This window comes from Falco biarmicus, chromosome 5 (assembly GCF_023638135.1).
Source record: "Falco biarmicus isolate bFalBia1 chromosome 5, bFalBia1.pri, whole genome shotgun sequence".
NCBI classification, from domain to species: Eukaryota; Metazoa; Chordata; class Aves; order Falconiformes; family Falconidae; genus Falco; species Falco biarmicus.
Window position 1 is genome coordinate 72193870 of NC_079292.1, and position 12191 is coordinate 72206060.

Genomic DNA, 12191 nt, shown 5'->3' on the forward strand with positions numbered 1-12191 from the left:
GCCTGTTATGCGTACTGTAGATGCAGTGACAGCTAATGGCATCAGAAGCAGGCAGGCGGACAGCACAGTTGAAAAATAAATGACTAATAGGAAAATAACTTGGGATGTCAAGAGTGAGAGCCCCAGACTGCTGCTGATATACAGAAGGTATGTATATAAACAGGAAAAAGAAATATTGGCACACCAGCCAAGACAGAAGCAGAGCTTAGTGTGGAAAGTGTTCAGCAAGATAAACAGAAAAAGGGGAATTTCCCCCCTCTTAACTGCAGCTGTAGGGGAGAGCTCTGTATGCCATACAACCCTTTTATTTTTACTTGTGTTTCATAGTCACAAACAGGCTGCCCAGTTATATATGATCTTTAATAATCTCATTCACATAAACATGTGCACTAAACCAGAGGATTGACTGTAACTTGTTCCCAGGTAAAACATGAAGCATTTGGGCCCATAGTCTGCAGTCAATTTCCAGACTCTGCAAAGATGAAGAAAGACCTGAATATTTTTTCTCATGCCTAAATTATTACTGGCTCAAATGTCCTGAATACAGATTAGAAGAATTACCTGATTATATTAACCTAGGGAAAGAGTTGAATAAAATCCGTGATCATATTTCAGGAAAAGAGTCTCCATTAGAGAGTAAAATGTCTTTCCCTCTCCCCCTGTCTTGAGTACTTATATCCAGCATATAGTGCTTTTTATAACCCATTTTTGAGGTACTTGAATCCAATTGAATATTGTCTACTCTGTTTGAAAGATTATGAAGTCACCTAGGACTTATCTCCTAGGACAGCAATAAACCAACCCTCCTGACAGTCATAAACACATAACATGCCTGCACTTAATGTTTGCTCCATTCCATTTGAAATGTTAATCATGTCTATGTAAATTCTAGCGTACTGAACCTCAGTTCATATTAACTTCAAGTTACCTGATTCAGATACAGTAGAGGACAGCCATTTATTGGTCTTTTTTTAAAGATCAAAGAAGCTTGTCCCATAACATGTAAATGAATCTTAATGTCTCTAATTAGGTTATAACTTAGGGGTGCTTTCAGCTGTTGAAATAAAGTGATACTGTATGATTGGCTTAATATGCTCCAAGGATCTGATCTCAGCAAGTCACAACCACACGTCCTACCTCAGTCTATGACTTGCCTACCCTCATTGGTTTTGTTACAAAAAAATTTCAAATCTTTTTTCTGACACCTCCTCTTCAGCCCTAACACTGATGACATTGTGGGAACACTCAGAGAGACAAGACTCCCTCATAATAGGTGTACGAGTTACTGTGGCTCTGTTGTGCAACATGTTCAGCAACTCTATATGACAGGGTCTAGAGGCTCTACATACTTGCTGATGAGTAAGAAATTAATTCACACTTCAAGCTTATTCTCTACTGCTGTATCTTATACAGGGAGATAAGTATGTCAGGGTGGTTATCTTGCTTTAAAATCCCAGTGGTGAGAAACCCTTGTGCTTCCACTGAGAGGTAGCAAAGTAAGTTCAACGCTACATCATGTGCTTGTAAGTGACTCCACCTGCTATGTTTCACAGTAAAATAAGATAATTTTTTTTTGCCTCCACAAAGCTTTAAAGTGAGAAACAAAAATACAGGGTAGTCATCATGTAGGAAAACACTTTGTTTAACTTGGAAAGAAAAGCCTTAGTCACCTGGTGCAAATATATGTACTTAAACATAAAAAGGTGTGGCTGGCGACCGGACTAGCACTTCCATTTTGACAGGGAATACTGCAAACTCTCAAAGAGAAGCTACTTGGTAAGCAGGAGATGAGAAAACAAAATGTGCAGATGGCTGAATATTTGTTACACATGCAGCCCTTCTTTATGTTCATGAATCATTTCTTAAACTGATCTGATTTCTGCAAGTACACTTGTTGATATGCTACGGGGTATATCTTTACAGCAACATTGCTAAGAAGCATGTATTATTATGAGTTATGTGCACAGGAAAGAGAAAATCTGACCCATCTCCGTCTGCTATCTTGTTATATCAAAATATTGTACTGTAAGGTTGCTGAGGTTTTTGTCTGTTTCTGTGTTTCTGGTGTTTTTTTTAAAATTGTGGTCTCTTAAACTGTCTCTCAGTAAGTGCTGGAGTTTTAATTTGGGCTTCTCTAGTTTAATATTAAAATCAATATAAATGTTTTTCAAGTCATTTGTGAGAATTAACTTAAGCATTTGGATTTTCTGGAAACACTGAAGTTGGATATGCATAGGGTCACTTTTTTTTGGTTTTGCCCATACAATGGATGGCAGAAAAGCAGAGAAAGTATTTGTATCTAACAATCAGAAAGTGGTGCTAATGAAATAGAATTGGGGAAAAAAATTTAAGGACCTTAAGACATGTAATCATTTTCAAGAACATTCAAATCTTGCTCACAGATAGTTGGACAGCAAATATTGGGGCTGCACAAATAGCAAAATAAACTCCTGATTCCTATTTTTCAACATGTTTAAAACTCAGTTGTTCATTAAAATAAAACAAGCAGTAATTCCAGGAACAGGTTTTAGATTCAAATGTGTTGTTTCATTGTGCATTTTTGCAAGTATGTTAGAACACACGGTCTGCATGTTCAGCACAGACTTCTGAGAAGTAAAAAAGTGCAGAATGGATTTGAGGACTTTCACTGGCAGCCTGTGAGTTTCACACTGAAATCTGTGATGTGCAAATGCTAACATTCTTGAGTAATCATATGAGCACCTGAGCATTAGTAAAATACAGACCTTTGGTGCAGGATTTGACCACAGATTTTTTTTTAATAGTTGGACAAGGTGAGAATGCGCGTTAGGTGCTTTGTTCAAATATGATAGGCCCAGAGCAAGGAGAAGGGGCTCAGATTGGCCCCAGGTGGACCCACTCAGTCTGTGAGGACATGGACGAGGACTTGGGCACCAATGACCTTTAAGAACACTGTCTGTGTTCTGAAGAAACTAATGCAAGAGGGTGGTGGCAGAGTCCCTAAGCAAAATAAGTTGTGAGTCCAGGAATTAGAGAGAGAAGCAGAAGGCTGTGGCTGAGGCTTCCTATTGAAACTATTTCATGAGAAGGAGTTGGCAGAGAATTAGAGAGCTGAACACAAAGATGTCCTAATATTTGAGCTGGAATGGTCAGAAGAGGCTGGCTCACACAAGACCTAATGAAGTGGAGCTTCCCAAAAGGAAACTTTTTTCTATGAGTCATGTTTTTGTAAAAGCTGAGAACCTCACACTGTCAACTGTGTGCAAGGAATGGGAGAGCAGACGGATGAGACTATGCCTGAGCCCTACATACAGATATGCAAATTTAAAGAGAACCACCCAAAAAAATCATAAGCTTATGGTAATAAATAGATTTACATGTGAAAATTCTAGGTCATTCTTCAACAGCAAATCTCTCACTGAAGGAATTGCATGCTCCTCACCATTACTTTAAACTGAAAATGTAGTCGAGTCATGCCAGCTTTAGTCAGTATTACAAGACCTACAGGTCTAATCCACCTTCCTGTAATATGAGTTGAATAGCATTTAACCTGTGTGCTGCAAGGTAGTGTAGGTCCATTTGAGACTGAGCATTTTAACTTCTTGTCTTCCTAAAATCAGTCATATTTGGGTCAAGATGAAAAATTATAGTGGAAGAGGAGAGCTAAGCTTAACACATAACAAATATGGGATATAATGAGAAGAATTTTTTTTTTTCTCTCCTACTGAAACAGATTTACTATGTAATTTTCTTATGAATAACCTTCCATGACTCTAACTAGCACAGAGGTTGCTCTAAAACACCACACATGTGCTACTAACACAGCTTTAAAGCAATGTTGGATCAGATATAGCTGAAACTGGCAACAGTAATTTTTTTTCTAATATGTCAGAGTAAACACAGAACACTAGGCTTACTATTCTGAGGTTAAATTGCCTCTTGGTTCTAGTGTGGGAAATATTACTGAGGTTATTTTTATTCTAGTAGCATCCATACCCTCTTATGACACTGGGCCCTCACTGACTTCATTATGGTTATATGTAGCTGGTGATATGTGATAGAGATGAAATGTTTGGGATTTGTTTCCTGGACATTCACTAAGTCATGTCCAACTGGATTTATTTGAACCAAACTGAAAAAAACTATTTATTTTTATTTATTTTGCAACAAAACAGCTCTGAATTTATTAGCCATTTTTTTCTTATTTATGTCTTGAAATACGTATATTTTTTTTAGTCCACAGGAGGCTGAAGCTTTACTTGTGAATAAATAATTTATAATATCATGATTTATTGTGGTGTTGTGGGGCCATTTTTTTCTGTCTGAGTGACACCAATTAGGGTCATCATCTGCCCAAGGTAGTCTGACTTCAGTTCTGGCCACTTGGAGCTATAAGAAGTAACATGTAGCTCTGACAGTATCAGACACTTTCTGAAGACGGACCTTTAATTTTATGCTTGCATCAAGCAGGAAACATTGTAGATAATGCATGAATATCAAAATGTTATACTCCTTTTCCACAGAAAGCTGACTTAAGTTTAAGCTCTCTTAAACTATTTTGTGCTAGACATCTGGAGACAGTGATTTAAAATTCATTACATTACCCTGGATTAGAAGATATCTGGACATGTAAGTGATCTGGCACAGCTTTAGAAAGCTGTCCTAAAAATGTCAGGTGAAAACTCCCTAAATTGTTCTGAAGTTTGTCAGATTTGGTCACCAACAGGCGATTCTGGAGTTAGTAGCTTTCTCAGTGGGTCACAGACTGGAGACCTGGAACTGAAAAGCAAAAAGAAATAAAATATGTTCCATTTGGCACTAAAGGCTTGAATTCCTCTGTAATTTCGTGGACTCTGGTTAGCCTGCTTTAGCTTTGATCTGCTATGTAATTGTTCCTTCTCTATCACACATGTGCTCCTGGGAGCTTCTGGTTCTTGGCAAGCTTGAAAATCAGGCAATTTATTTTGGTAACTAAGTATGGACATAGGAGCCCAGCTTCAGATACTTATTTTCCTTGTTGATAAATCACTGCTGGGCAGCTTCCTGCCAGCAGCACAAATGCCATGAAGGGCTATACCAGAAATTAAGAGCTTTTAGCCAAATCAGGACTTCATGAGGATCATGTATTGCAATATTGATTTCTATTTATGGATGAGATTCTTTAAGCATTATTGCCTGCTCTGTATATTTAGAGAAGGAAATAACTACAACATTTCCATTCCAGAAAAACAGCTTTGTGGCCTACTTGCTGCTGAAATCCATTAAGTGACTCTGCAGGGTGGGAAACAAGGTTGTTTTTTCTGTTTAGGTTATATATTTTACAGCTGTGTGATAGAGTATGAGTCTGTGTGGTCAAGGCCTTCCACCTGACTGCTGTATTTTTGTCCTAAATTTGTTTATATCAGCATCCCTTGTGGATATCGTAAAGCACTTATTTTCAAAGAAGTGAAATCATAAAAATATGCTGTTCTTTCAGAAACACTTTGTCAGTGATACAGAGGTCATTGCCAAGATGAGAGCAAACCTGGCAGAGGCTTGTTCCTTCTGCTCCACCCAGCTTTGCGCAAGTTTCCAGCAGGCTTTTTAATGGTGCATCTCTGGCTCCAGTCAGCTGGCTGATGCTGAAATTGCTGTTGTTGTAAGGTCAGCAAAGGCCTCAGGGTTTGTTTGTTGTTTTTTTTCCCCTTGACTCTAAGCTCTTTCCTGTTGCGTTATTGCGTAACTGGAGCTCTTGACAAAACATGTGTCCCTAAGACTGCACTCTGGGAAGTGCTCAGTTAAAGTTGCCATGTTGCAGTAACAGTATTTGTATTCTAGGCAAAAAATTGTTCAACGGTTTTGGATTCAGCCGTGCCACTAAAGGCTTAAGGAGGCATTTTTACAACAGAAACAAACCAAACCAAATACTCAGTAAGCTGTTCAAATGTTTGTGTCATTACTAAGACTTTCATTTCCACTGGGACATAATGCTGGGTTGGGTTTGTTTGTATGTTTGCAATGCTTGAAATATGTGACAGGCTTCTGGTTTTCCTCTTCATTTGTTCTTATTTTTTAAACACGGTTGTTAAATGTTACAAAGATGCACCATTTTCTACAGTTGCTGAAGCACACAGTGAACGGACCTTTTCGGTAAGCAAATTACATTCCATGCATTATCTTCATTTGAGATTGCATATAGATTTTGGTATATACAGAATCTTTTAAAAATATATTTTTTTTAAATAAAAGTAATTCTTATGATACTGTTTACAAGTTGTATATGTTAAGGCTGGAAACACTTCTCATTTCCTCTTCAGATTTCCTAGAGTTTTATGTTTCCTTTCATGCAAGGCAAGGTTGTCTGGTTGTCTTGTTAGACCTACATATGGTATACATTTTGTTCAGCTTTGTGTTCTCTGTCAGCTTTACCAGTCAGATATTACACTAGTAATCTGGTTCCCATAAGGCTGATTCTTTCTGAAGACTAAGAGTACTAAGGAAATGTTTAAGGGATACGACTGTAAACACAGGGGCTATAGTTAAGCTGATTCTTTCACAGGAAAGCATGTACCAAAAGCTTCTTCTGTCACCTATTTCTAATAGTATTTTGGCTTTGGATAACCTAACAAATATCTGATGTGCTGAATGAAGCAAGTATTATTCCAAAACCATACTTTCATTAAGTTCTGTGATGCCTATGGAAGTAATTGGCTTTTCACTTAAAAAGTACTTACCCAATACTTCCTGTCTTGGAAATAACTGCATTGCCTTGATACTGGAAAGCAATGAAGAACTATGACACCAAAGGAAGTGGCAAATTATCTCAATCTTATTTTGTTCCTTTTTTTCAATCCTGTGAAGACCTGTGAAATGCATTTATTTATAGATTACTTTCTATCACCAGTGTAACCAAGCTCTCATTCTGCAGCTAACTCTTTCATTCCTGGCAATCACAGTAAAAGTAGCTAATAATTTCTCGCATTTTTCTTGGAACATTTTCTTCCCTTTCTCTAGTTTCCTTAGGAACTGGGTATAAACTGCCTACATATATTATGCCGTATAGTAATACTGCACATGTCCAAAATTGCACCAGGTCTCTGAGGTCTGCAACTGAACAGGCTTCAGGTTTTTGGTTTTTTCACAGTGATAACTGCTCCAAAAACAATTTTATCTTTCTTCCACTTACATTCATTCTTCTGTATTGTGGTTCCAGCAGTTCCCTAGGAACTGTCAACCAATATCTAACACAGCTTTCCTGGGTGAACATAGAGTCTACAGTCTTTTCAGACACATGGCTGAAACACTTGTACTCTTTTGGCACAACTGTCCCTTGCACAACCATTCTAGAATCAATTTGAATTCTCATCCAATTTGATTTATTTTTTGTGTAATATGGGGTTGTCTATCTCATCATGTTATTTCCTGTGGGGAACGTGGAAGCATCTTCTGATCTCGGTCCTCTGGGTGGTTTCCAATATTTTTAGCTATTTGCATCCTGATGTGACGTGGTTATATACTGCTGCTTTTCTTCCTTCTTGTCACCTATGCTGGATGCAGCCCAGAAGCCTGGCCTCTTCTAGAGTTTATTGTTATTCTGCTTTTATAAAGGTGTTCTGGTATGAGCAAGTCTATGGCACTAAGACTACTATGTTGGAAATCTGGCTTTCTCATTTCTCTCATACTTCTTTTTTTGACTTCTTAGTGTTACTGGAAATGTTGTATATTCTGCTGGTGGCATAAAGAATGCTACTGGCTTACATGATCTTTTCACTAGTGGTCAACAAAATTTAAGAAATTGTTCCGTGGGATAGCTGACCTGGTAAAACATTTTTTTCCCCCACAATCATGTAAATAGCACTGAACAACTCTTGTTAAAGAAGTATATTATTTCTCTGCTTGTTTTTTTTTGCAATCTTAGTAAGTGGCACTAGAAACAAAATCTGTCTGTCATTAATCAGGAATCAAGCATGTCTTTTCCTCTGCAAACTTTCTTCCTTTTCCACATTAGTAAAGGGACACACAGATGATAACAACTGCATTGTCCCATCTCCTACCACAAATATTAGGACATTTATCTGATACTCTTGTGGCTTCTCTGAATGTAGTCTAATACACCCACCAGGGTTTACATAGCTTCTCTAGCCTGGTGGCCATGCGGCAGGGAACTCTGCTGTTGCAACTTGCTGTGAAAGACTAGCAGTCTTCAGGGCCTCCAGCATACTGCTGCTTACTCCTGTTTTCTGTTGAGCAGGGTTGCTTCATTCCTCTGTGCTTTTGCAATTCCCTCTGCAGTTGTCTTTGTTATAGGATCTATTTAAATGCCCTTCCCCCTGCCCTTACTCAGGAATTCTGATTTTCATTTTCTGTCATTTCCTAAGAATCAGGATTACTCAATTTCTTTCCGTTTCAGAGTTCCCTTTCTTTCAAGCTTTTCCCAGCAGCCTGATCTCACTGAGATTTTCTTGTGGTTTTCCTGATTTGAGAACAGTATCCTTTTTTTAAAACATCAGGAATAATAATGCATGGTGGCAAAGCTTTGAGAAGTTAACTCTTCAATTTGCAAGTCTGCCATATACCTTCTTGCCCTCTCTAAAACCTGAAATATCTTGGTTGATGGAAGGAACAAGAACACACTGAAGTGGCATGAGGCAAGCAAGACAAACAGTACTTATCTGGAGAAATAAAGCAGCTGATCTAGACTTACAAAGAAGCAGAGATCTCAGTGTAAAAAAATGAAATGATCAGCTACAGAAAGAGCAAAACAGAAAGCCAGAAGCCAGTTGTAATGGAAGTTTTAGTACAGGAGAGAGAGAAAAATGGTGTCACATGGACAATGAACATAGAAAGTTAGTAGGCAGGTATTAAAAAAAAGTGATAGCCAGAACAGACTGGAGGGAGGGAAGCCTCATTATCTAAAGCACCAATGTGACTCCTCTAGGGACCAGCTGGAGGTGCAGAGTTTTGCAGAAATTATCACAAGAGAGGGCAGGTGCACAGCCAGTGTCGGAGAGAAGATGCAGCCTTTGTCAAAAATGAAGAGCAGAGGAAAGGTCATTTTGTCACAGTTTTTACCTATTTCTGTGCTATGCTGGTTCTGTTTAGAAGAAGAAGAAGTGTAAATGGAAGGAGAGTGATTGAGTCAAAGGGGAATACTAGGAGAGGCAAAGATGATGATGAGGAAGTAGGGTTCAAGGTGGAATGGGTATCAGCCATCTCAGAGGCAGAAAAAGGAAGTTGAGACTGGGAGGCAAAATGAGAAAGTAAAAGCTAGTGGGAGCAGCAAGAAAGAAAGGAAAGAGAAACATAGAATCATAGGATCATTTAGGCTGGAAAAGAACTTTAATATCATTGAGTCTGACAATTAACCCAGCGCTGCCAAGTCACTAAACAATCTCCCTAAGCACCATATCTACACGTCTTTTAAATACCTCCAGGGATGGTGACTCAACCACTTCCCTGGGAAGCCTGTTCCAATGCTTGGCCACCCCTTCGGTGAAGAAATTTTTCCTAATATTCAATCTAAACCTTCCCTGGCACAACTTGAGGCCATTTCCCCTAGTCCTGTAGCTTGTTATGTGGGAGAAGAGACTGACACCCACCTCACCACAGCCCCTTTTCAGGTAGTTGTAGAGAGTGATAAGGTTTGCCCTGAGCCTCCTTTTCTGCAGGCTAAACCACCCCAGTTCCCTCAGTCACTCCTTGTAAGGGTTGTTCTCTAAACCCTTCACCAGCTTCATTGCTCTTCTTTGGACATGCTCAAGCACCCCAATGTCTTTCTTGTAGTGAGGGGACCAAACACAGTATTCCACAGGCCACCTCACCAGTGCCAAGTACAGGGGGACAATCACTTCCCTAGTCCTGCTGGCCACACTATTTCTGGTGCAAGTCAGGATGCTGTTGGTCTTGGCTACCTGGGCACACTCCTGAGTTGACTGCCCCTTCTTCCAGAGGTTGTGGACTCTCCTCTTTTTCCTGAGTTCCAGCCAAAGCTCTGTTCAGATAGGCTGGCCTTTTTCCTTGCCAGCTTGTCTTTTGGCACATGAGGACAGCCTGCTCCTGCAAAAGAAAATTGATGTGCTAATCAAAAGCGGTATCTAAAATACTGAACAAACAACAGAGTGCTGTTTTACTGGAAGATTCTTCTGGTGGTAAGGGATTTGACTGGTGAGGTTATCAAATTAAAAAGTATAGGGAACTTGATGCAGGACACAACAGCAATTCTTGTGTCAAAAAATCCCAGAAGCTTCTGGATATTTAATGCCAAATAACGAAGGGGGAGGTGGGGGGCAACCTACAGGGACAGCAGGGATGATAACTCTAAGTTAATAAATACATCAAACAAGATATTTAAAATATGCAGAAATACGTTAAAAAAAAGACATTAATATTGCTCAATAAAGAAAATTTAATTTCAGAAATCTGGAAGTATAAGGATAAAAGGAAACTACTAGAAATGAAGCTGGGTTAACCTTTGCTACAAGCCGGGACAAATGGAAATAACTGAGGGAAAAAAGAGATCTATTAACAGCAATATTTAACCAGGGAGATACAGACTGTGTGCAATCCATGAATTACTAAGTGTTTAAAGGAAAATAACCCTATTTTCAGTGAATATGTAGCCCTGCCACACAAGGCTCCTGCCTCTCCTCAAAAAGAGCACTCCACAAATCAAAAAAAGGTTGAAAACCACTTGAATGACAATAGTATATGAGAACATACAGACTATGCAGAACTATATGAGCATAAAACTTAATGTACAGACAGGCAACTGAGATCATGCAAGAACTAGCAAGACAAATGACAGTGGGTTTCTGGTTGCAATTGAGTGACCTGTTGGCTTAGAGGACGGAATGCTCTTCAACACCGTGACTGTTGCCATTCAAAGCTGGTGCCAGCAACTGGCTTAGCATAGCATTTTTAGCTTCTCCTTCATAAATTCTTTCATCTCTTGTATCTTACTTAATGCATGTTACCCTTATTTTGTATTAAAGATGCCTTTTTTATCACTAATCTAGCGTTTTCTTTAATGCAACTTAAAAGCCTTACATGTGAGCACTAGCAGAGGTAAAGACAAAAGACGGCCCAGAGAAATAATAGACTAGAAGAAGTGGTATGTGGAGAACACTATGAAGCAGAAGCTAAAAAAGTTCAGAGCAGATTAAATTCTCCAGAAATCCTTATGCTTTGAAGGAGATTCAATCAAATAACACAATTTTTCTTTAAAAAGGAGACAGGACTGATGAAAAGGAAGATGAATTAAGGTAACTCCCTTTCTGAGTACTGCAAGACCACAAGCACCAGATTGCAAATGAGAAATGCTGTGCTATAGAGATTTGAGAAAATATCGCACTCTTGGAAAGACTGAAATATTTGAGACATAGCAGTTGTACAAATTAAACCAAAAAGGAAATCTTTCAAGATACTTACAGGGTTTGAAAGTACTGTCAGTTGTGTAATTTTCAAAATCCAGTCTAAGATCAGAACACTATAGGGATCAAGAGACCCAAAACTCAGAAAAAGGCTTCCAGAAGAACACAGGTTTAGCTTAGTAAAGACTGTGAGAATTAACAAAACATTTTGCAAAAGCTTCTCATCACTGACTACAAGTGTCTTTAAAAGAAATATTCTGTATGGGAGGGTTCTTTGTGGGAACTGTTCTGACAGTTATGTTTCAGGTGGGATTTGTCTCCTCTGAGTACAGCAGTTTATGATAAAGGTGTCTATTTCTGCCTGGGGAAGAATCTCATTGCTGTTAACAGAGTGTGAGTCGATGTAGTCAGAACAGTTCAAGGTGTGATTGAACTGAGCAGATATACATACCTACATCAGAATAAGAACTACACCATAGACTATATTGACTATATTGTCGAGCCCACTGCTGCTGTAAAAGTGGCCCTGTGAAATACCTTCATTTTGTCAGAAAAATGCAATCCCAGTACCTGAAATACAATGAATATGAGTTGGACACAATTTTGCAAGTTTCAGTAACATTTTTTTCAGTTATATATCTGTCCAGCACAAGTAGGTAAAACTCACGTCATGCAGTGAACAAAATATTCTTACAGTGAGTAAAATATAAATCAGATGTAAAGGAAACAAATGTGAAAGAACAAAACACTGTCTTACCTCCCATTGGGAGAGCTGAAACTATGGAAGAACAGGAGTTCATGAAGATAAAATGAAAAAGATGTGTATAGGAAAGCTGAAGTACATGAAAATACACCAAAACAAGA

The 12191-nt window shown here is 38.7% G+C and overlaps 1 long non-coding RNA gene across 1 annotated transcript; it reads right to left on the reverse strand.

Moving 5' to 3' along the window:
- Positions 1-4281: 4281 nt before the first annotated feature.
- On the reverse strand, positions 4282-11116 carry LOC130150342 (uncharacterized). The gene is made up of 3 exons (XR_008822209.1): positions 9870-11116; positions 6693-6821; positions 4282-4758 (listed from the first exon to the last, which is right to left on the reverse strand). It is a non-coding gene; the product is annotated as an uncharacterized LOC130150342 (long non-coding RNA).
- Positions 11117-12191: the final 1075 nt, after the last annotated feature.